This window comes from Lytechinus variegatus, chromosome 3 (assembly GCF_018143015.1).
Source record: "Lytechinus variegatus isolate NC3 chromosome 3, Lvar_3.0, whole genome shotgun sequence".
Taxonomy (NCBI): Eukaryota; Metazoa; Echinodermata; class Echinoidea; order Temnopleuroida; family Toxopneustidae; genus Lytechinus; species Lytechinus variegatus.
Window position 1 is genome coordinate 14104704 of NC_054742.1, and position 23144 is coordinate 14127847.

Below are 23144 nucleotides of genomic sequence, written 5' to 3' on the forward strand. Positions count from 1 at the left end.
AATAAATTTGATCAGATGCCTATCTCGAGTATGTGAAACAAAAATTTGGATTTCAGGGGCATTATTTTATTAATTAGAGCAAACTTATGATTTTACGCATAAATTAGCATAATTAATGAGACATGAGTTTTTTGGCAGAATTTGATGTTATAGTCTTGTAGATAATGCCATGGGTAATGCGTGTGCCAATTTTCGTCGCGATTGCGCGATCGACCGCCGAGATCATAAGGGGGGCTGAATCAGCCCCCCCCCCCCAGTCTTCTTAGGCGTAGAAATAGCCCAGTCTACTTAGAGTTAAATCATTACCTACTTCAGGTACCAACTCTCTATCAATCATTGTGCATTTATCTCTTCTAAATGTAGATACATGTAGGTGATCAAACTCATGTGAAGATAAACCCTGGAAATTATCCCCATATCCAATGTGGAAAAATATAGGTACATTGTAATATCACAAAAACACATAATTCAAGTGGCTTCCATATAGACATACAGCTTTTGAGTCCTGGACAAACAAACTCATTCCAAATTGGTATGAATACAGTGTATGTTCATACAGACCTAACATGCAAAGTATTCTTCACGTGACGCTGGATATCCTATGGTAATTTGTTTGTTTTAGTGAGACTGTAGGGGAAAGAAATGACTTCTTGAAGAGAGACTTCTCCCGTGTACGGCTGACCCTTCTGTCCTCGAACTGATGTGGTAGGCGATATCCACGTGGACGTTTCTGATCCTGAGTACTAATGCAGCTTCACACTGTCTCCAGTCATTTCTAACACTTTGCTCACTCGCGGCCACTCATTACTGAACTCTTCTAAGTAGACTGCAACCGTATCTCCCAGTTTTAATAATGGATGTTGAGGCCTTTTCTGCTTAGTACCTAGATGGACCTGAAATATTACAATGAGAAAAGTCTAAATATTTATTACAAAGGCAATACAAGTTAACAGTGGTATAGTGCACATGAACATATTATGGGATACAAGTGATTAATTCTGAGTGTTTGGAATCCCAGCTATGGGTTAACTTTCTTCAGCAAGAAATTGAACCACATTATGCTGCAATCAACCCAAATTAAGGAAAGTGGGTACTGGCAGGATTAATTTGGCTACTTTTACACATTTACTTACCGCTTAAATAGGTTGTTGTTCATAATTTGTTTTTGCCCTCTCAACATCTTTCATGATAAATCTGTTACTAGAAAATATTGTGCTGCGATGTTTCATGACTTATTTCCTTTAATAAGCCTCATGCAACTTTTAAGACAAAATTACGATGTTACGTAAACATTAAGTGTATGTAAGAACAAAATTTGCTTAAAAATGTGATTTCAAGTACAAATCAAATGCAAATTCTGCATGCAGCTAACATTAATAAATGTATCACGATTTTTATTTTTACTGATTAAAAGCAATAGAATTCATGTTAGTTATGACTGAAAAAAATTGCAGATGATTTCCAATGAAAAACAATGAAAAACAGTAGTTTTAAAAATTTCCATTTTTAAACCATTTCATAATAATCCTGTCTAGACTGCCCAGATCAAAATTTAGCAGTTTCGTGGGTATTTTTAAAGATTCACAGCCAACTTATGATTAAATGTATTAATTACGGTAACATATTTAATTGATTAAACATAAATTTGAATTAAGTTTAGTACAAATGACAATCAAATTGTGGAGATTACTTCTTGCGTGTGTGCATGCAAATTTTTGTCGCGATCAAGCGGAATGAACATCCGAGGTTTGAAGGGGGAAAGCAAAAACAGGTCTGTCTCCCCGGGCTATGCCATTCTAAATTAGCCCAGGCGAAATAGGGTTAAGATAATAAACATAATTAAATGGATTATTGTCAAAGAATAGCGGCCCAATATTGAGAAAAATATTGTCCTGAATTCATATGTCATATTTTCAGTGATACTTGATAACTATTTGTTTTTCTATAATTCATGGAATAAGAATGTACACTTTTTTTTGTATTGAAAATGCAAAAACTTATTCCTAAAGGGGGGGGGGGGCTTTCCCAGACAATTTTACATTATATCTGTAACATGAAAAGCTGGTGCTGACTCATTCTAAGAAAGTTTTTTTCAAGTCTCGCTAAACTTTTGAAACCAAATTTGCAACCCCTTAGTCAGCGCACAACATTTGTAAAGTGTGCATCAGGCCCAAAACTGCTCCAAAACAAGATTTCCTCTACAGATCCAATGCAAATTGTGATGTAATGCCAAATCAATAAATATATCACCATTTCTACATTTTCTGATTACCAGTTAAAGTAAGTGATAATATTTTCTTTATATTCTGAATAAATTGCAGATGATGTCCATCGAAGATGCAAAACAAAAAGTTGAAAAAAAACAAAGATTTTACATAATAAATTAAAAAAAGACATCAGAAAAAAATTTAATATCAATTTTTAGCTCATTACTCTTTGCCTGTTAATATATCATTTGCTGTTTACAGTACCAATTTTCTAGCTACAACAATGACTGAAAAGAAAGGAAAGTTGCTTTCGCTGTGACTGTATGACTTTTTTCCGTTTAACCTGCACAATACTGATACATAGATCACCTGGTTCTCTATGCAATGTTGCTTCCAAACTGTATTTGTTTTCAAAATTAGAAAAGATAATCATTCTCTACTTATTAAAACAAAAAAGCTTCATGAAATTTTGATAGAAATAGGAATTGCAAATTCTAGAATACATTCTGTTAGATTACATGATGGACATCCAGGATTACATATGGTGTTGAATGTTCTCATCCCTGCAACTTTTGCGTACCACTGAAATGTGAATTTAAATTGCCTCAACATCGTATCTCTGCATATACTTTGAAAATACCAAATTTACACAAAAGAAGAGGGAAGAAAGATGGCAAGTGAATAAAGATTGATAATTGTGGAGGCTAGTCTTCCGGGCTGACATCCATGACATTTAAATAATACTTATCCTGGAAGACTGTGATGATTAAATCTAAATACATGTACATATACACTATTAAATATTTCATTGAAACTTACTTTTGCTGGAAAAGGTGTGACTCTCTTTCTTGCAGTAAAGTTTGTCTCTCTTCTCTGCCAGTTGTCTTCTCTAGGCAAGATTTCAGTTTGGTGCATATGTCGCATTTCAAAAACCGGTTCACCTGGAATGAACAAATAAAGAGAAAAATTACACAATGTATATTTTCTTAGTTTTTCGAGGAACAGTAGTTAACATCATCATAGTTGGGTGCTATACCATTGTAGCAGCTGCACTGCTAAAGCCAGCAAAGTATGCTCTATTATTGTAGATCACCTGAAGACCTGTGTTTATGTTGGGGAATACATAGTCAAGTATAATAAATCTACTTGGTCTCAAAATAGCTTCATGAAATGTGATAGAAATAGGAAGTTATTTCAAATTTTTCAATAAAATGCAAAATCTCTGGTTTTATGATTAACCCTATGATTCAGATTTCCCCTCAACATTTTTTTGTGATATATCTGCCATGCGAAATTTTCTGACTGCGCCATTGACTAAATTTTTATTTTTAAGTCTCACACAACTTTTGAGAATAAACTTGCAACCCCTGAATACATGGTTCCAAAATTACCCAATATTTTGTAAGTGCATACAAACCCCATAACATGAATTTTTGTTCAAATCCAATGCAAATAGTGTTTTTAGCCCAAATTTATAAAAATGTATTACCAACTTTCCTTTCACTGATTAAACATAATAAATATCATGTTGTCCATGATCAGTGTAGTAAAGATTTCCATCATAAAAATCAATCAAAAACAAAGAAATCAATCAGAATTCTGGAAATGATATATACAAAAATAATAATTGCGATATTCAATAATTTTTAGCAAAATTTAAGGGCCTTATTTAGATAGTTAGAAGAAAGGTTTTTATTTTATGCATAAATTAGCATAATAAATTGGCAGTATTTATTAGCAACGTAATATTTTTGAAAATTAGATTTTACCATTTTTTAGATTATGCCATGTGTAATGTGAGTGCAGATTTTCATTGCGATCAATGGCCAAGATCATATGGGAGGAGTGGCTGAATCAGCCCCACCCCAGTCTTCTTAGGTATCGAAATAGCCCAGTTATTTATGGTTAAAGGTATAATAGTTAATATTAGTAAATATACAGTGCAAATACTCACGAGAATCACCTACCTTTGGAATGGTAACATGAGACATTTCCATTCTCCATTTGCGGAAGAAGTATTGCTGACTACAAACAGAACCTCCTTGCTCTTCTACATCCTCCTTCATAATCCGATACACATTTCCATGTATAAGGCATGAAGAAGATGGATTTTGTTGTTGGTTGGCAGTTTCTCTCCAAACTTATCGACAAATTCACTAAGCCACACCATTGACATCATCACAGACAAAGAACAAAGTCCTTTACGATGGTGATTTGATGGACGAGATGTCACCAATCCTTCTGAAGGTTAAATGAATACCGAGGTGGTACATTTAAAGCAAAGGAAACTATAAATATGTATCTTCTACAATATCATTATCAATAGAAACAAAATCATATTATTTCCTGAGCTAAATTTACACTGGTCACATGTACAACAATCACTATCGCTTTAAAATTGTGATCACTTTAAAATGTAATCAATTAATTCTGATTACCTTTGATCCTTCAATCATATCCTGCCTCCACGTATTTGAACTTGGTAACACTTGTACATGTACTTGGTCATTTTTACCCTTTGAAATTCTATTTGGGTGAATTATCTACGTTCTAAATTCCAAGCCAAGCAATGGAAAGACCGAGTTAAGAAATAAGTGACCACATTTCTGGTGGTGAAATGTTGGGTGTACTAAATTTTGATATCCAAGGTCTTATATATGTCCAATTTCAATGCTTTAAAGTCCATTTTTTAGACCAGTATTTGTCGAAAAATTTGATATTAATGCACCTTTCATTGTAAGGAGGATTTTGACTTTCTGTATCCCCACAATCAAGCCTCCTGCAGTTGTCTTATCATATCAACACTCCTCTTCATTACATGTACATGTATCTTTCTTTCCAGCATGCACATATAACAATAAGTTAAGGACTTGTTTGAGATTAAAACAAGCAGACTCCCCTTCCCCATCTCCTAAATGAGCACAGAGACCCATTTTTCACATTGAATTTGTGCTTGAATAATTGTAATGTTTGTGAAAAGACATCTGTGACTATCAAGTGAACCAAAAAATTGTCCTCTATAAGCTTGCTGGGTTTAGCTCCTGCACCAATGATAATAGCAGAACCAGATCCTAAGAGACAACATGTAAAACTATAATCCCTTATAAATAAATTAAGTGAAAAAAAAGAAAGTTTAAAGTACGTATGATGATTTAATTTTACAAGAATGGTACTAGTCATGTTAAAGGACAAGTCCACCCCAATTAAAACTTGATTAGAATAAAAAGAGAAAATCCACAAGCAAACACTGAAAATTTCATCAAAATCGGATGTAAAATAAGAAAGCAATGACACTTTAAAGTTTCGCTTCATTTCACAAAACAGTTATATGCACATCTTGGTCAGTATGCAAATGAGGGAACTGATCACATCACTCACTCACTATTTCTTTTGTATTTTATTATATGAAAAATGAAATATTTTGATTTTCTCATCATTGTCATGTGAAATGAAGTTTCACTCCTCCCTGAACACATGGAATTCCATTATTTCAACATTTTGTGCTTCAGGCAAGGAGGTCCTAATTGTCACAAATTCGTAAAAATTGAAATATTGTATAATTCAAACAATAAAAAACAAAAGAAATAGTGAGTGAGTGACATCATTGACTCTCTCATTTGGATGTAACTGGCTCGTTCATATAACTATTTTGTTGAAAAAAAGCGAAACTTTAAAATGTCATAACTTTCTTCTTTTACATCCGATTTCGATGAAATTTTCAGCATTGTGTTTGTCTGATTTTTCTCTATTGATTCAAATCAACATTTTTCTGAGATGGACTTGACCTTTTAAGGATACCTCTTGAAACATTTACCTGCTAACCCTGACTCCATCTTCCATAAGCGGGTCATAGTAATCCCAAGGATGAGTCTCCATCCATGTTTACAAAGTTGTGATGTTCAATAAGGTACTGCAAAATCCATAGCCTCTGATCTGCTAGAGTCTTGTTCTGAAATCCTCTGCGGGCCTTGCATCTATTCTTTATATCTTATGAAGACAATAACTTCTGCAGCATTTCATTCTCAGTATTGCCGCTAATTCCAGACAGGCTGCATTTCGCTCTGTAAAATCTTATAAAAAAATATATTTTTTTTGTTCTGGAGTACCATTATTGCTGCGGGTGTACAGCTGCGTATAAAGTGTTAAAGGTCAAGTCCACCTCAGAAAATGTTGATTTGAATCAATAGAGAAATATCAGACAAGCACTATGCTGAAAATTTCATCAAAATCGGATGTAAAATAAGAAAGTTATGACATTTCAAAGTTTCGCTTATTTTTAACAAAATAGTTATATGAACGAGCCAGTTACATCAAAATGAGAGAGTCGATGATGTCACTCACTCACTATTTCTTTTGTTTTTTATTGTTTGAATTATACAATATTTCGATTTGTACGAATTTAACGGTAAGGACCTCCTTGCCTGAAGCACAAAATGTTAAAATAACGGAATTCCACGTGTTCAGGGAGGAATGAAACTTCATTTCACATGACAATGACAAGAAAATTAAAATATTTCATATTCATATAATAAAATACAAAAGAAATAGTGAGTAACGTCATCAGTTCCTCATTTGCATACCGACCGAGATGTGCAGGTTTTTGTGAAATGAAGCGAAACTTTAAAATGCCATAACTTCTTATTTTACATCCAATTTTGATGAAATTTTCAGTGTTATGCTTGTTCAATTTTTTCTTTTTATTCAAATCAAGTTTTTGTTGGGGTGGACTTGTCCTTTAACCAATATAGGCTATATTGCATGATCAACCAGTCTTAAACATATGATTTCAATTGTTTTGAGTAGATATGAAGGATTTTGTTTTGATGATATAACGTTGATAAAATCTTTCTAATTTGAGTAAAAAAATATTACTGCCACATGTCAATCATCTGTACATGTTTCAATGTAAGTTATTTAAAATCAATGATTTTTTAAAAATCATAGTGCAAGTGGAGTAGGGGGCGAGTGTTCATCACTTTATAGGCTATAATGCAATATTATCCTGATTTTAATGACATGATTTCCATTGTTTGGAGAGTAGATATGAAGGATTTATTCATGTCTTGATGATATGAAGTTGATAAAATCTTTCAATTTTGATTACCGGTAAAAAGAAAATAGCCACAAATAAAAAAATTGTCAATCATTTGTACAGGTTTCAATGGAAGTGATTTAAATCATGATTTAAATCAAAGTGATTTAAATTAGCCAACCCTGACCCTTTCACAATCAATAATAGCAGAAAACATTAACAAAAGAAAAATGTGCATACATTTATGTTAGCAATTGAAGGTCTTACATGTATGTGCTTTCAAAATGTTGTGTTATTTCTCAACCGCATACCCAGGCATCACAAAAGATGTGCAATATTTAAAAGAAAAAGTCAGGGAGCAGCGCAGTAAAAAAATTGCGCAAAGCTCTGCATAGTGAAAAAAAAATTGTTGGGGACACCCTCCAAGTCCCCCCCCCCTCCCGTTAAATGCGAGTTAACCTGAAATGACCTTAAATTGTGATATTGTGACATGGACATAGTTTAAAATTAATTTCCCAAGTGTTGTGACAACATAAATATGAAAATGCAATGACTACCAAATCAAGATTACTCTTGTCAGTCTAACATACGATTAAATCTAGATTGACAGTTACAAATTAAGATTCCAATTGATTTATCAAACGACAAATGCTCTCATTCGTTCCTTAGCCCATAGTAGCTCATTTAATAACTACATGTAGGGTAGCCTCTCATGCAGTTCCAAAACCTGATCTCCCTGCGGGCCCTGCTGTTATCGTCATTACCTTACAAGTTACATTGTGGTTTGTACAGGTAAAAAAAATGGTAAAAATGTAACATAAAATGATCATTATGTGAAATTTTAATTTAAAAATAGCTTACTTTTGCTGAAGTTCCTTCTACACGTACATGATACAGCTTCAGAGCAATGAGAGGAGTCAGACTCTGTCTCTATGTCAGCAAAACATACCATCTGACGTTTTCTTCCTCAGGGTTGACCTTGAATAGATAAAATACAAATTAAAATCACTTATTAATACTTCAGTAGATCTCAGAACTGTTGAAAGAAGTCTAACAAAATTATTGCCTAAAGCTTCAGATCTACTGTATGGTTTAGTGGGCTTAATCATTCATTCAGAGATCCCTATGATATCAACTAGGTTTTGGTAACCTATTAACTAAGCATTCTAAAAACCTTCCTTAAACAATTTAAGGATAGATTTCCATTTGTATTTGCACTGATCTTAACCCCCTTGCCTTCAAACCTCTCAAAGAGCATTTTTCTACTGAACAAAAAAAGCATTATGATGCCATGGCCCTGGGAAGCAGAGGTGCTAGATTTTCCTTGGAGTGATTCATTTATTATTCTCCACAGGCAGCACCCCTGGAATTCTGGAAGGTGCTATAAAATGGAGAAATATAACCAAATATTTTCTAAGAATTAATCATACAAATAAGTGTATGAAATTAAGTAATATCCTTAAACTCACTTTAAATTTATGTAGCTTAGTGAAATGGTAATATTTGGGGAAATATCAATTTTGACATTGCTACAAAGTACAAACCCCACAAAAATCACCAGAAATAAATTTTCAGTTGAATATGCCAACAGAAATAGGGGAAACTTAGCTTCATAATGATATATATATATATATATATATATTTGACATCTCCCTTCTATGTCGTATTGCAATATATGTTTGCATTGTTTATGTGTATTTTTTTTCCAATATATTCGCCCACTTTATCATTTGTGTTTGTACAATTTATATCATTTGTATGTACAGCCAGTGGAGGCCAAATTTCTATGTATTTTATCATGGAGAGTCAAAAGGGGCTTAAACTTTTGATCCTAGCAGAATCTTCTTCGGAGGCAAAATGACAAACATATAAAGTGGAGCCAATTATCATGGATCAATAATAAATGAATCTGAATCTGAAGATATGAGTATTGGATGTTTTCAACATCATTACCAAGAGAAGAACTTTGACTCCCACAGATGTTTACTTTTGACAAAAGAGGGATTAAATTTGGGAGTCTATTGAGGCACACTTACCCTCACACTATTGTACAAGGTGACAAAAAGAGGATTAGAACTCATTCAAATCAGCTTAGAGCAACTTTGACACAGTGATTAGGCACTTCCTGTCTTGATTGCAGAGAAGTATCAATGAAAGGTTTTATCAAGTTTTAAATTTCCTTGAATACAAAATTAGGAAAATACTCGTTTTGCATTTCAGGAAGAACAAATTCCAAAATAATTTAGAGACAAATATCTGTCTAAATAATACTTTCAGAACATCAATATGGGTTTATTTGATACATCTATTTTGTTAATGGGTGGTCAATGGATGGCACATGGTCATTAATACCACATACACAACTTAATGAATCTGGGTTTCTGTCAAATGATACACAAGACTATTCCCTTATTTTTTTTTGGAAATATTTCCATTCCTACTTTTCATACACTAATGATGCTAGTAGTAGTAGTAGTTGTATTACATGTTATCAGGCCAAATCATAAAATAAGGTTACTTCAGCAACTGGTGGGCTTAATCATTGACTTTAAAAAGGTAAATAAATACAATACTAGCACATCAATGATGTGGAGCTCATCCGCCAACTCGCAAAGAAATTTAACGCAATTTTTAACTTCAGCCCAGTTGACAATGTAGTGAATTATATTGGTGCACTAGCATACATGTACCTACAAGCCACAACCCATGCAAAGGACGTATCCTTGCCCCCCTGATGAGCTTGAAGATCTCTTTTTTTTTGCCTGTCAATTTTTTTCTGGTACGAAATCCTTTATTTGTAATTGAAGACCTTTTTTTTTTGCTTGTCAATTTTTTTGGCGGACGGTTTTACCCCCCCCCCCCTGTGGAAAATCCTAGGTACGTCACTGTATTGGCGACATAAATTGAGGAAACAGAATTGAAATTGATGAATAAATGAAAAAAACATTTTTTGTGATTTGTGAAAAAAAATTGTAAATAAAGCATAAATAATTTTTAGTCAAAATTTTTGAATTCTGTGTAAAACCTTGGTGAACCCCATGTAGCTATCAGATGGAACAAAAAAATTCAAATTCGGTTTCTTGAGTTTTGAAAAACATGCATGAAAAACATGTAGCATATTTAATGAGTTTCTAATTTTGCATCCCCCACCTAGAGCTATCATATAAAGCAAACAAAATTGAAATTGACAAATGAAGGAGAAATAAGTGTTTTTTGTGATTTATTATTAAATTTTGCATAAATATCACATAAACTAGCATTATTTTCTAGTCAACATTTTAAAATTCTGTGTGGAAGTTTGGTGACTCTCATGTAGCTCCACCAGATGTAGGAAAAAAATAAAAAGTTGACCAACTAATTTGAATAAATTACCAATTTTAAGTAATTTTCTAGTCAAAATTCTTTGTTGAAGTTTGTGAACCTCATGCAGCTACATAGAAAAGGCAGAAAATATCATGAAAATGATTTTCTTTCTTGAATTAAGTTGATTATTTTTATATGAATAGATTTCTTGACCTCATAATAGATGGATTTGGTGTCAAAATCATGATTCTAGGTTACTCAGAAGCTGAGTAAAAAACTCTGTTTTGGGCGACCATTTTGAAAAATCCTAGATGGCAGCTATATAGGTCACAGTGCACATGGAAACTTTATTATTCTAACCTTTCCTTTAATTTTCAATTTCTTCAAAAAATATCCGGCGAAGATAAAATATGAACTAATTTTTTCCCTGAAGCTAGTGGTGGGTACCAATGGGAGAAACTCATGTTTACAAGAGTCTTCAGGAAATTGGCAGGCTCCAAAAATGAGATACAAATTCATACACATATATCATGCAAACTATAGACTGCGACCCGGGGGGGGGGGGGGGGCACTCAGTATATAACGCATAGTGGGTATGTGCCGCGGAGGGGACCCCCATTTTTACACTCAAATTTCCGTTCCAAGGCATAGCATTTTTGCCTTGTTGAGAAAAAGAACAAAGAAAGCCGCTCCAAGGCATAGCATTTTCTTCTTATCGAGAAAAAAGAAGAGAGAAATCCGCTCCAAAGCTTCGCATATTTTTCGTTACGCCGCTCCGATCGCGTTGAATGAGCTGCAATTTTGGTGAAAAGCGGCCGCAGAGCTCCCCGGCGGAGGCCACGCTAGCTGCATCATGCACGCATGACCGTTCCGTAGGGATGCATACGCGCTCACACGCTGGCGATCCGTTCCAAGGACCCCCGTTTTCACAAACATTTGTCGTTCCGAAGCCCGTTCCAAGGACCCTCCTTTTTACAATAAGCCCGCTCCAAGGCCCCCGTTTTTTGTCTCGCCCGCGGCACACCCCACCACTTTTTTGGTCGAGTGCCCCCCCCGGGAGACTGCAATCACTGCATGTATATGCAAATGTACTTTGTAATTGTATCGATCTTCATGAAAAAGTTTTCAAAGACATACCTGGTGAATTAAAGTTAATATCGACTTCAGAAATGTAACAATCCGACTTTTTGAAAGGGAAATCTACTTCTGTTGAGTAGCCACCTGTAAGCATGTTTAAAGAACCAAAAATTAAACAACAAATTCAATCATTTTTAGATCAAACCTTTCACCCATCATTCATTTAGAGATAGTCCTCCAATAAATGTTAGCAGAATTTTAAAGAGGTGGAACATCATAAAGAATATAAATCAGAGAGGGCTCTATAATATGCAAATAATTGCATCAGTACCTTTTGTTTAATAAAAGTTTAAAGGGGAAAAGAAATCATCTAAATCCTTCAACTTCACTTAAGACCATATAAAAACAACTAAATTGCTTCCATAAATACAATGTTTACAACATGTTAAAATTACCTAATATCAACCTCCGTCTTTTTAAAATCGATTTTTGTTTGAGTTTGCTTGCCCTTGATGCCACATTTCAGGAGGCAATTTTATATGGATTTGTAAACTACTCAAAACGTATAATATACCTGCTTGAATCTCAACTTCACTTGCATGGGGTTCATGTTGTAGTGTACATGGATGTACTTTCTCTCTTTGAACAACACTGCTTTCACTGAACACTTCAAGTTCCACCTGACAAAAGATAAAAAAATCCAGACTTCAGAAAGGAAAATTAGAATAATTACATCATACAATGTACCGGTACATGTAGCCTAGGTAAGACCAAGGCTAACCTTCTTCTTTCTTTTAATACTATGCTTACCTATGTATAAAAGTATGCAAATATTCAGGCTATAGGTTCATTCCAGTTAATATAAGGCGATAACTTGATTTACCTGGGATATAGTTAAAGTAATTCTAACCATGAATTCACTTTTGCATGCATGTGGTAGGTAATTAAAACCTGTACGTAATGTGTAACTTTCTAAATATGATAAACAAAGGAAAAGCATGTAAAGCTTATCTTCAGCTTGGTTCATCTCCCCAAAGGGAATGCCTCTAGACACCATTTCATATCATTACAAGATTATCTTCCCCCCAAAATAGTTGTGGTGTTAAGGTCAGATATAATCTTAAAAAAATTGTTTGAATGTTATTTGATAAATATGCTAATTTTACATTATCTAATTTTACATTATCAGATTTTACATTGATTGCTTGACTTTTCCATTGCACAAATCTATTTCATTCATTAAGACACACATAGTCATAGAATTAGAACACAGAGAATAGATCCCTCTAGGCCTAAAACTGTTTCACCGGTATAAAACTCCAAGGTTATAAAAATCCTGTGTAGATCACTCGCATTACAGTTTTTTTTTTCATTCCTTGAAATATCACTTTTGAAATAAAAAATGGAAAGAGTTCCCTATGCACCCTACACCAAAAATAACAAGTATTTAGACTTCTCGTTCATTCACTTCAAATTTATCTATTGATTTTTTAATGTTATTATCATTTGCTTGGCATCACCTAGCTGTGCCATGCCTGGTACTGCTGGTAGTCTAACAGTGAACTGAAGGGGACATCCCGATAGACCGCGGGTCCGATAGTCCGCGGGTCCGATAGACCGCTGGTCCGATAGTCCACGGGTCCGATAGACCGCGGGTTCGTTAGACCGCGGGTCCGATAGACCGCGGGTCCGATAATCCGCAGTGCGTGTCAAATTATGATCAGATATATCAAATGTCATCGAGCGGTCCAAAGGTCAAATGATACGAGACCATGGGGTTCTATCAGGTGCGGATCCAAGGGGGGGGCGAGGGGGAACTGCCTCACCCATCCCCCCCCGCTCAAGAAAAAGAGGGGGAGAGGGTAAAAGGAGAGAATAAAAAGAGAGAGGAAGATGGGAAAAGATAATAGAAAAGAGAGTACGAGGGGAAAGGAAAGACAAAGAAAAAGGGAGAACAGGGAGAAAGAAGAGAAAAAAGAGAGGAGGAAAAGGAAGAGAAGAAAAGAAAGCTAGGAGAAAGGAAAAGGAGGAAAAAGAAGAAGAAAAGAAAAGAGGAAGGAAGACAAGAATATTTAAATAGAGAGGAAGATGGGAAGAAAGATAAGAAAAAAGAGAGATAGAGGAAGAGGGGAAAAGAAGAGAATAAACAGAGAGAGAGTGGAAGGGGAGGGAGAGAAGAAAAAAAATAAAAGAGAAAAAAGGGGAAAGGAAAGAAAAAGAAAGAGGGATAAGTAATGGGAAAGAGAAAAAAGAGGAAGAGGGAAAAGAAAGAAAAGAAAAGAAAGGAAAAGAAGAAGAAAAAATAGGAAGAGAATAATATTAAAAAGAGAGAAAGATGGGAAGAAAGATAAGAAAGGGAGAGATGGAAATGAATGTCGAATGTCCCATTGGGGGATTTGAAATCTCATCTTTTTAGGTTGGAATATCAAAAATTTTCAGTTTAATCGTTGAAATATGTATCGTCTTGATGACTAACTTTTCGACCAGTATTTAACATGGTAATTATCTAGTTACATACGCATCCTGTTCAGGTTATCAAACATTGCCCAGAATTTTAAATTTTCAGGACGATATACATGAAATTTAATTTTTAGCTTGCATATGGCTTATGAGATTATAACACATTTACGTTGCTTATAAAGTAAATCTAGGAAATGACTGTTAGGACATGGGCGTTTGCCCCCCCCCCAACAAAAAAAAGAGAGAATCAAGGCTAAGAAAAAATAGAGAGAAAAGGAAAGGGATTAGGATGAAATATACTATTATTTTCCGAATATTATGTCAAAATCTATCACAACCTTGTATTTTTGTAATAAAAGTGTCAACATATTTGCTTGCTTGCTTCGTTCACTGCCAACTTCTTATCAATTTTATGCGATACGCCATATCAAGCCCCCTCGAAATTGTTGGCTCATTACGACACTTGGGCAAATCAACTTTGAGCGGCCGATCGGGGAAAATATGGGAGAAAAAAATGGCCCCTCCCCTATTGGCGGAAGCTGGGTCCGCCCCTGAATTAGGCTTTCAGGATAAAATACAGGAAAAAAAAAAAATCCGATCACGCTTCGCGTTCTCATTATTTATTTAGGCCTTGTGAGATACCTCAATGTGTTTTTTAAGAATAAAATCTCAGATTTTCTTTAACGTCTACCCCCACCCCATTTCATTTATTTTTTTATCTTGGTGCCCTCGGCCCCCCCCCTGCACCAATGCTGAATAAATACGCCACTGATGAGGATAATTAGTCGAGATTGCATATTTCCTAGAGGTTATCATTGATAATATTGAAGGGTATACTAAAACAATAGTACAGAAACTACAGCTCCCGTTCACAATATTCTAGTAGGGCCTACTCTGGTGAGAAGTTAAACCAAATTGCACCCCCCCCCAATCACTCGTGCTTCGCGCTCCCATTGATTTTACATCATGGGCGGAAATCCCAGGGGGGACGTGTCCCATGCACCTACTCAAAATAGTAGGGGGGACACAATATCAAATGTCCCTACTACTTTGGTCTTTGATAATCATAGAAATACATCATTCTAAATCAAAATAAAACATGTATTTTGGGACAAGATGACCTTACTTTGGCGTTGATAACCTTTTTTTCCGCCCCTTGTCCCCATAGACGGATCCAGGGGGCCGAGCTCCCCCCCCCCTTCTTGGCGGAGCAAAAAAAGAAAAAAAAGGAAAGAAAGGAAAAAAGGAGGAGAAAGAGAAGAGAAAAGGAAGAGAAGGACGACGAAAGCTTAAAATAAGATGAGGGGAAGACTTGGAAAATAAAAAGAATCTTTCGTGCAACTATATAAAACTTTCGCTCGCGCTTCGCGCTCACATTGCCTATTAGGTGATTTACATATCTTGTTCAATATGGAGTTTGAATATCAAGTTTGGAAGTCAATATACAACACATATTTCACCTCGGAAATCGAACTTTCATTATTTTGTGTAATTTACAATTGGTTTTTAAAAAGTGCTCTGTAAAAATGTAAATTTTATGGTTTGAATGTTACATTTGCTGCTTGTGATACGCGCTCGCAAATTTTGATTTATCAGGTACCTATATTTTTGTGTAATCCATAAAGTTGTCAAAATATCCCTTTTCTGGTCTGATTGTAAGGCGCATCAGCTAGAGCGCTGCACGCTTGCAATTTGATTGGCGAGTTATATAAATGTTTCAATATTGTTTATACAACAAACTACTAAAAATCCCCTTTTCATGACAGTTTATCAAAAATTATAGCTCGCGACTTGCGCTCGCATTAATGGTTAAAAATATATAAACTGATGCATCCTATTCATAATAACAAAAGTGAAATGTCCAGTTTTATGCCATGATATCATCAGATTTCGCGCCTTATTAGGCATTAATAAATATGATATCAATATAATAATTAAATTCTCCCTTCATTTCATCTCGTGCTTATCAAGATGAATAGGAAGATAGTCATCATTTTCATATGATGGCATGTCGTAAGGATGTCCCGGTCCTATGTCAAAACTCAAAGTAATAATAATATCAGCTCTTTTTTAAGTGCGATCCATATCCACCTTACAATTTTTCTACAAAGTGCTAGAAATATAAAGCTGAAATTGACTCTTTTTTTCAGATCGGATTATCAAAGTTTCATGATTTTCATGATTAAAGTATTTAGAATGTCTAGATTCTAGGTCTAAATATGAAACACGCTCGCGCATGTTTATTCAGATACCCAACTTGTTCTGTAATTTAAATCATTATCTAGTGTCAGATCACAATATCAAAAATTTTCTGCTCGCACTTTGTGCTCGCATTATTAATGTAGGATTCTAGGAATACGCCATATTACTCATCCTTTTGATGATTTACAAAACATGAACAGAGTGGCCCACTTTTAGGTCAAAATCTCGATTTTTTTCTTCTCGCGCTTCACGCTCGCATCATTCGTTAAATTACATAGCTATCCTGTTCACGATTACAAAAACTGATTGAAAATTTCCATTCTTTCTTTTAAAAAGTTCAAAAATGTTCAGCTCGCGCTTCGCGCTCGCATTTTTTGATTGTTGAAATAATTATGTGACGCCTTCATGGCAAGTGCAAGCAGTCCTTAACAGGTACCAGTTTAAAACGTATAATTTTTTTTTTGCTCGCGCTTTGCGCTCGCATTATTAATGCTCATATTTTTTAAGATTTACAAAACATGAATAGAGTGTCTCGTTCAGTAAATATTATAGGACTAAATCTAGAAATTTTCCGCTCGCGCTTACTCATATACCTATTCTGCTTGAGTTTAAAAAAGTGCTTAGAATTTCCTTTCTTTGGGTGAAAATTTCAAAAAGATTCAGCTCGCGCTTTGCGCTTGCATTGTTTGATTGTTAAATGCTACTTTAACAGGTATCTTTTTCATCAGTTCATTTCCCCTCGCGCTTTGCGTTCGTAGTTATTATTAAGTTGCATACATGTCTTTTTCATGATAACAAACATTGCCCAGAATCAGTTCGAATTTTAAGAAAAAAATACATAAAATATCCCCAAAAATTAGCTCGCGCTTCGCGCTCGCATCATATAAATGAGGATTATGATATTATGTATTAATCTATAAGAATAAAGCCAAGAAGTGACTAATGAGGACTACCCCTTCAAAGAAACAAACAAAAATTATCTTCGAGCTGCCTATCGGGGAAACTATGGCTGAAACAAATTTCCGCCCCACCCCCTGCCCCCCTATTGGCGAAGGCTGGAACCGCCCGTGTCCCCCCTACCTTTTGGTATTTTTGTATTCATAGATTTTTTTTTCAAGAACACATTAAAAAGTGGTCTTTATTTTTTTTATGTGATTATAAGATAATTTAAGTTAGCCTGGCCGGGAGGGAGTGGGCGCCATTTTTCGAAAAGTACACATGGGCGCCATACATCAGGTCAAATTTGCTCCCCCTCCCTCCCCTTGAAATCCTGGATCCGCGCCTGCATGGGTTCTATAACAATAACCCAATTAGGGCAATCACCCACTGACAACTACTTCAAGGAAAATATTATCCCCATATTTTTTTAACGCCGGGGACTGTTACCCCCCCAAGAGATTTACTCTCCAGACAATAAATTTTTTTTAACCCCAGATAATTATGAAAATAATAATTGTGAAAATGCCTCAACGTGACGACATGGCGTGGTACTTACCATGTTTTAATTAATCATTGGCGGCCGAAGGCAAAACATTTAGGGGATCCACCTGAAATTTTGGAATGGACACAGGTAAAAAATTGACAAGCAAATCAACCAAAATTTTAGGAGGGACCACCAAAATATTTTGACAAGGAAAAAAAAAGGTTATCAACCAAAATTAGGGGGGGGGGGGCAAAAATATTCTAGGGTGGTCTACCTCAATTTAGGGGGGGGGCGTAGAAAAGAAATTGACGACCAAAAAAAGGTTCTCAACTAAAAATTTAGGGGGGACGGACCTCCTACCTCAAATTTAGGGGGGAAAGCCCTCCCCCCCCCCGCTTCCGCCGCCTATTAAAGTAATTAATAAGCTTATTATTTCGACATAGCGATATATTCTATCTTGTCAAGTCGATATGTCCACATGGCGAGATATGAAGTGTACAATTTCCGGCAAGCTAGAATCCCGATATATCGCCATGTTGACATGTAACATAATTAAGTCGACTTGGCAAGATACAATATCTCGCCATGTTGACATATAACTTTTTATAAGTGGACTGACTTGGCAGGATAACGTATCTCGCCATGTGGACATAATAAGCTTATTTAGTCGACATGGCAAGATAAAGTATCTCGCCATGTCGTCAAGTCGATGGCATTTTAGAGGCTCCGTATGGCGTCAAGAGGGCATTTTTCCGGGGGGGGGGGGGTGTAGTCCCCGACGATAAAAATATGGAGATGATATTTTCCTTGAAGTAGACGTCAGGGGCGATTTGTCCTGTGGGTCATCGTTATAGAACCCCATGGACTCGTATCAATGACCTTTTGACCTATTGATGACATGGATTTCACTATGTTGTCCTGATCATAATTTTACACACACCGCGGACTATCGGACCTGCGGTCTATCGGGCCCGCGGTCTATCGGACCCGCGGTCTATCGGGCTGTAACCGAACTGAATCACTGTGACCTGTAGCTCTCTCCTCCCAATATAAAGCTAGTGTTGCTTACCTTGCTTGGGACTCTAATTCAACTCGTTCCAAATGTAGTCAAAAACTCATGCCGCTGATGTCTATGAACAATATCACCAGGGGGGCCGGGGGGGGGGGGCAGTCAAATGTATTGCTATACATCTGCGTGACCAAATTACATGTATTTCCAGACACCCCCTAAACAAGTTTTACACAGGCATCATTTACACATTTTGGGCCCTAAACAAGTTGTTGCCAGAATGACCCCTAATGGAAACTAAGTGTAAAAATATATTTTTTAATTTCTCTGTAAGTGGATCGAGCCAACACTCACACTGTCACAGCCACAGGCCCAACACTAAACAGTAATTGGTGGTGGAACAACCAATTTAACAGAGACCAAAGTTTTTAGTATAAACTAAAAATAAAGCCTAGGCTTAGCCAGGCTTAGGCGCGCCTTACCTCTCTCTGCACCAACGGGATCTGCTCGAACACAACGTCGTTGCTTGCTGCAATCTTCGAACCCGTAGCTGATGTCAAATCGCCAAAACTCGACTCAATAATCAGACTGAGAGTGGGACTGGGCCTGGCGCTGGCCTGGAGCCGTACTCCGGCTCGTAGTAGACTGGTGGCCTCTTCATTTGTTGCAGCATTTTCCTCTTCTGTAAAATAGAGAGCTTTGAAAAGCTGTCGCGCTTCGTCGCCATCGGAAATTCTTCTTCGTTTAAATTAAGTTCACATTGCAAATGTGTAGTTCGACTGTTCGAGATGTGTGGTAGAATTACACACGTGCTCAGCGTCAGCTTTGTGTACAAACAACACACATGTGCGATTGATTGCGAAATCAAATTTCTTGCACTGGCCGTAGGCTAGGCATAGCCATAGGGCGGCATAGGGTGTAAATGCTGGACAGGTCCTGTGTGTGTTTTGTGTGCTGGACATAGAGGTCCATGGTGTGTGTAAGGGTGCGTTTGTGTATCGTGTCTCGTATTTTTTTCTTTGTTATGTTACTGGTCTGGGGTCCGTTGCAGAAAGAGTCAAAAAATCATTTGCAAGTCAAAAATGCGCGATGTTGATTGGTTGAAAATCAAGTTGCGCGTAATTTTTAGAGTTCCGTTTGATTCCAACTCTTTCTGCAACGGGCCCATCATGGAGCTATACGATGTACGGTTCCGTTCATGTATTGTATGGGCATGTCCGTATATGGGAGCGGGGTGGATGTGTGTTAAAGTGTATACCTTTTTAAAAGAAGGGAAAGTTCACCCTGAAGAAAAGTTTGTTGTAAAAAGTAGTACTAAAAATTGGTGAAGGTTTGAGGAATTCCGTTTAAAGCTTGTGTATAGTTTTGGTAAATCCACCAAAATGCACCTATCACTATTCCAATTCATTGCTAGCTAATATGAATGGATATGCCCTATAACAGTTATGATGTGGAGGATATGAAATGAAAATGTGTTTTACAGGATAAATTTTGCGATTTTACATGGAAATTTAACTTGATCGGGTCACCCGATCAAATTAAAATATCTGTGTGTTTTTGTCTTTCAATTAAATCCTATTCCAAATCATGGAATGGGCTGAAACTTTCAAGATATGTTCTTTGTCTGTAACTTTTGGATATCTAATCACTAAATTTATAAGATAAGTGCTTGAATGCCCATTTTTTAAATTTAAAACAAGCATCGCCGAGAGAGGGCGCTATATATCCAAGATTTGAATATTTGAAATTTTCTCAGAGAAGTGCAGTTGGAAAAATATCTAACGGTCTCTACGCTTCAGTAAGACTGTCATATTAGATGATATTCGATTATCAATCACATTATTGACCCTTTACCAAAGCTATACACAGGCTTTAAGATTCACCTCAAACGAGGAGCACCATAATAAAACAGGCGCGTCGGCAACAAAAAAAAACCGCACCAAAATGAAAGAGGGGAAAGGGAGGAAGAAAGAAAAAGGAAAAGCGAAGAGAGGGAAGATGGGTACAGCCCTAATGTTTTCTATTTTATTTTTTTTGTCAAAAGAATAACAACCTAAATGAGACGTTCTTTTATAATTCATACAAAATTTTGCTTTCGCGCTCTATCCAAACTATGATACGGTTTTTCCCCTTCCCATTTATGGGATTTGTGTATTCGTGCCATAAATCGTAGAGTATACATGAATTTAAGAAAAAAATATGATTCTTTTTTTAAATTGCATAATTGACGCAAAATTTCGGCTCTTCTGTTCGGAGCGGGTCAACACTCCTGCCACTCCCAGAGTTCCCAGATATCTTCCACTTTTCAGTGAGTAATTTGTGGCAAAGTATCTGCTCAAAAGGGGCTCGAGGCATTATAAATTCGTGCCGTGCTATATACGATGAAACTTTATTCTGTATTGCTTTTACACCCTTCTTTGATCTTGTTTGGTACGATTTATTTGAAATTTTGAATATCACTGAACTTTCTAAATCATACAAAATAAAGCGCTTAATAATGAGTGACTTTATTACACCTTTTTTTCTCCCGAAATAAATCACAGATGTTACCATGTTTCGCGTGGAAGGGAAATGAAAAGTCCCTCTTCTGGCTTGCATCAGGCCCTTTCACATTTTGAGCTCCCTTTTTCTTCGTAATCCATTTATTATCTAAGAAATATCAAAATAAGAGCAGGTTAAAGTTTCAATTCAGAACTTCAAAACCATTCGCGCCCGGAAGGAATATTTACTGGCCTTGCATATCCGTCTTCTATACTACTGTGATTTAAAGTCATCTAAGGTGGCTAAAGTTTTTATCATCAAACATGATGCGACCAAGGTGGGCATTTTATGCTATATCTGTTCTTAAAAACGTTTTAGCCGTTCAGCGCTTCGTGCGGTATTATTTCATTCAACGGTTTTAAAAATCTTTTCCCATTTAGGGGACGCTCGTATCTTTTAAATACATTTGTTTTAATCACAGCAAGTGGGGCGAGTTGATAAGGAAACTAGAGATGCAAGAGACGTCTTCTTTCAGATATCAAGAACTTTCCCCTCCCTACACCCTCAAGTTCCTTCGAGAGTGCGCTTCGCGTGCACTTACAGCCCCTCCAAAATTAAATCTTGTCTACGCAGTTGATATAAAATACATGACTTTCATTTTTTATTTCTAACTTATATTTGTTTTCTTTTCGTGATCGGGTGTGTATGTGTCAGTCATGGGACACTTTTTATCATTTTATGATGGCGCTATCAGGCCCAACGAGCAATCTAAAAAATGATTTGCCTATTGATACGAAAAAGGTACAGAATAACCCGTTTTTCAGAGAAAATGACAAACAAAAGATATTGTTACTATATACCATGTAAGGTTTGGTGTCCCCCAAATGGCTTACATGGGAAACACCGACTTTTGGGTGTAGAATCCATATTATCTTTCTAAAGAATTTTTTCTGGTAGCCATTACATAGTATTATGCTTAGAAAGAATGATTAGCAATAACATAAAAAATAATGAAAAGTATGGCCATTATTGTATTTCGTAGATGATTTTGGTGACCCCCCAAATATAACGTTGTGACATGCATTGCTTCAATTAAATCTTATTTTATGTTATTGCTAAAATTTCTACTTAATTTATGTATTATTTGTGGTTTCTATTTAAACATTAAGTGTCCACTTCAAAGTACACTTTGAAAATATTTACTATTTTCTATTTACATCAGAAACATTGAAAAGTATTTTTTCGGCATTAAGTTCTCAAAAAAGTATTTGATTTGCTAAATGGATTACTGACTTGCATTATGACCACTCTTTCTGAAATGCACAATAAAAATAACGTGCGCTGAAGTTTCTAGAGTACTGCAAATGGAAATTTTGCATTTTAAGGTCTCCCTTTACACGAGAAACACAATTTTTGCCCCCTAAACCAAAGTATTAATATATCTTTTCTGCTCTGATTTAAGTTCTTCATGATATCACAGCCATTTTGAAGGAACTTCCTCAAGGCCTATCATTTTCAACCAAAAGATAATTAACTCATTTTAGTGTCAAAACAGGCGTCAAAAAATTGAATGCCTTACTTAGGGGGAAATACTCATTTCTTAGGTGAAGACAGTCTGATGACAAGATGTGCGCTCAGTTAAGTTTGTGGAACTGATCGAAAGGACGAACAAAAATGCTTTGCGAAGGGGCGTGAAAGAATACTCGGCCCATATGTGGCGTAAATTTTGACTGAACATGACATGTAAGCTATAATAGCAATTCTTAATTTGAATAGTCACATATTCGTGACCTACCATGCACACAGCGTATATCTCTTCCCGTATTTTGGTGATGAGAGTTGAGGCCTTTCACAATTTTTTCGATGGCTAATATTTTTTTTAATATGATTTAATGATCAAATATGATTTAATATGATTTGCAAGCAATATAATTCATCCACGTCTCATCT

General features: G+C 35.9%; 1 long non-coding RNA gene across 4 annotated transcripts; it reads right to left on the reverse strand.

Annotated features, from left to right (window-relative positions):
• Window positions 1–213: 213 nt before the first annotated feature.
• LOC121410278 lies at window positions 214–19629 on the reverse strand. 4 transcript variants are annotated; one of them, XR_005969309.1, is made up of 8 exons: window positions 19196–19629; window positions 12194–12299; window positions 11680–11763; window positions 8101–8217; window positions 6022–6268; window positions 4162–4448; window positions 3027–3148; window positions 214–893 (listed from the first exon to the last, which is right to left on the reverse strand). It is a non-coding gene; the product is annotated as an uncharacterized LOC121410278 (long non-coding RNA). The 4 variants fall into 4 exon arrangements; XR_005969310.1 differs by lacking the exon at window positions 19196–19629 and adding an exon at window positions 18774–18825 and having other exon boundaries at window positions 215–893; window positions 4175–4448; XR_005969307.1 differs by having other exon boundaries at window positions 216–893; window positions 4175–4448; window positions 19196–19627.
• Between the last annotated feature and the right edge of the window lie 3515 nt (window positions 19630–23144).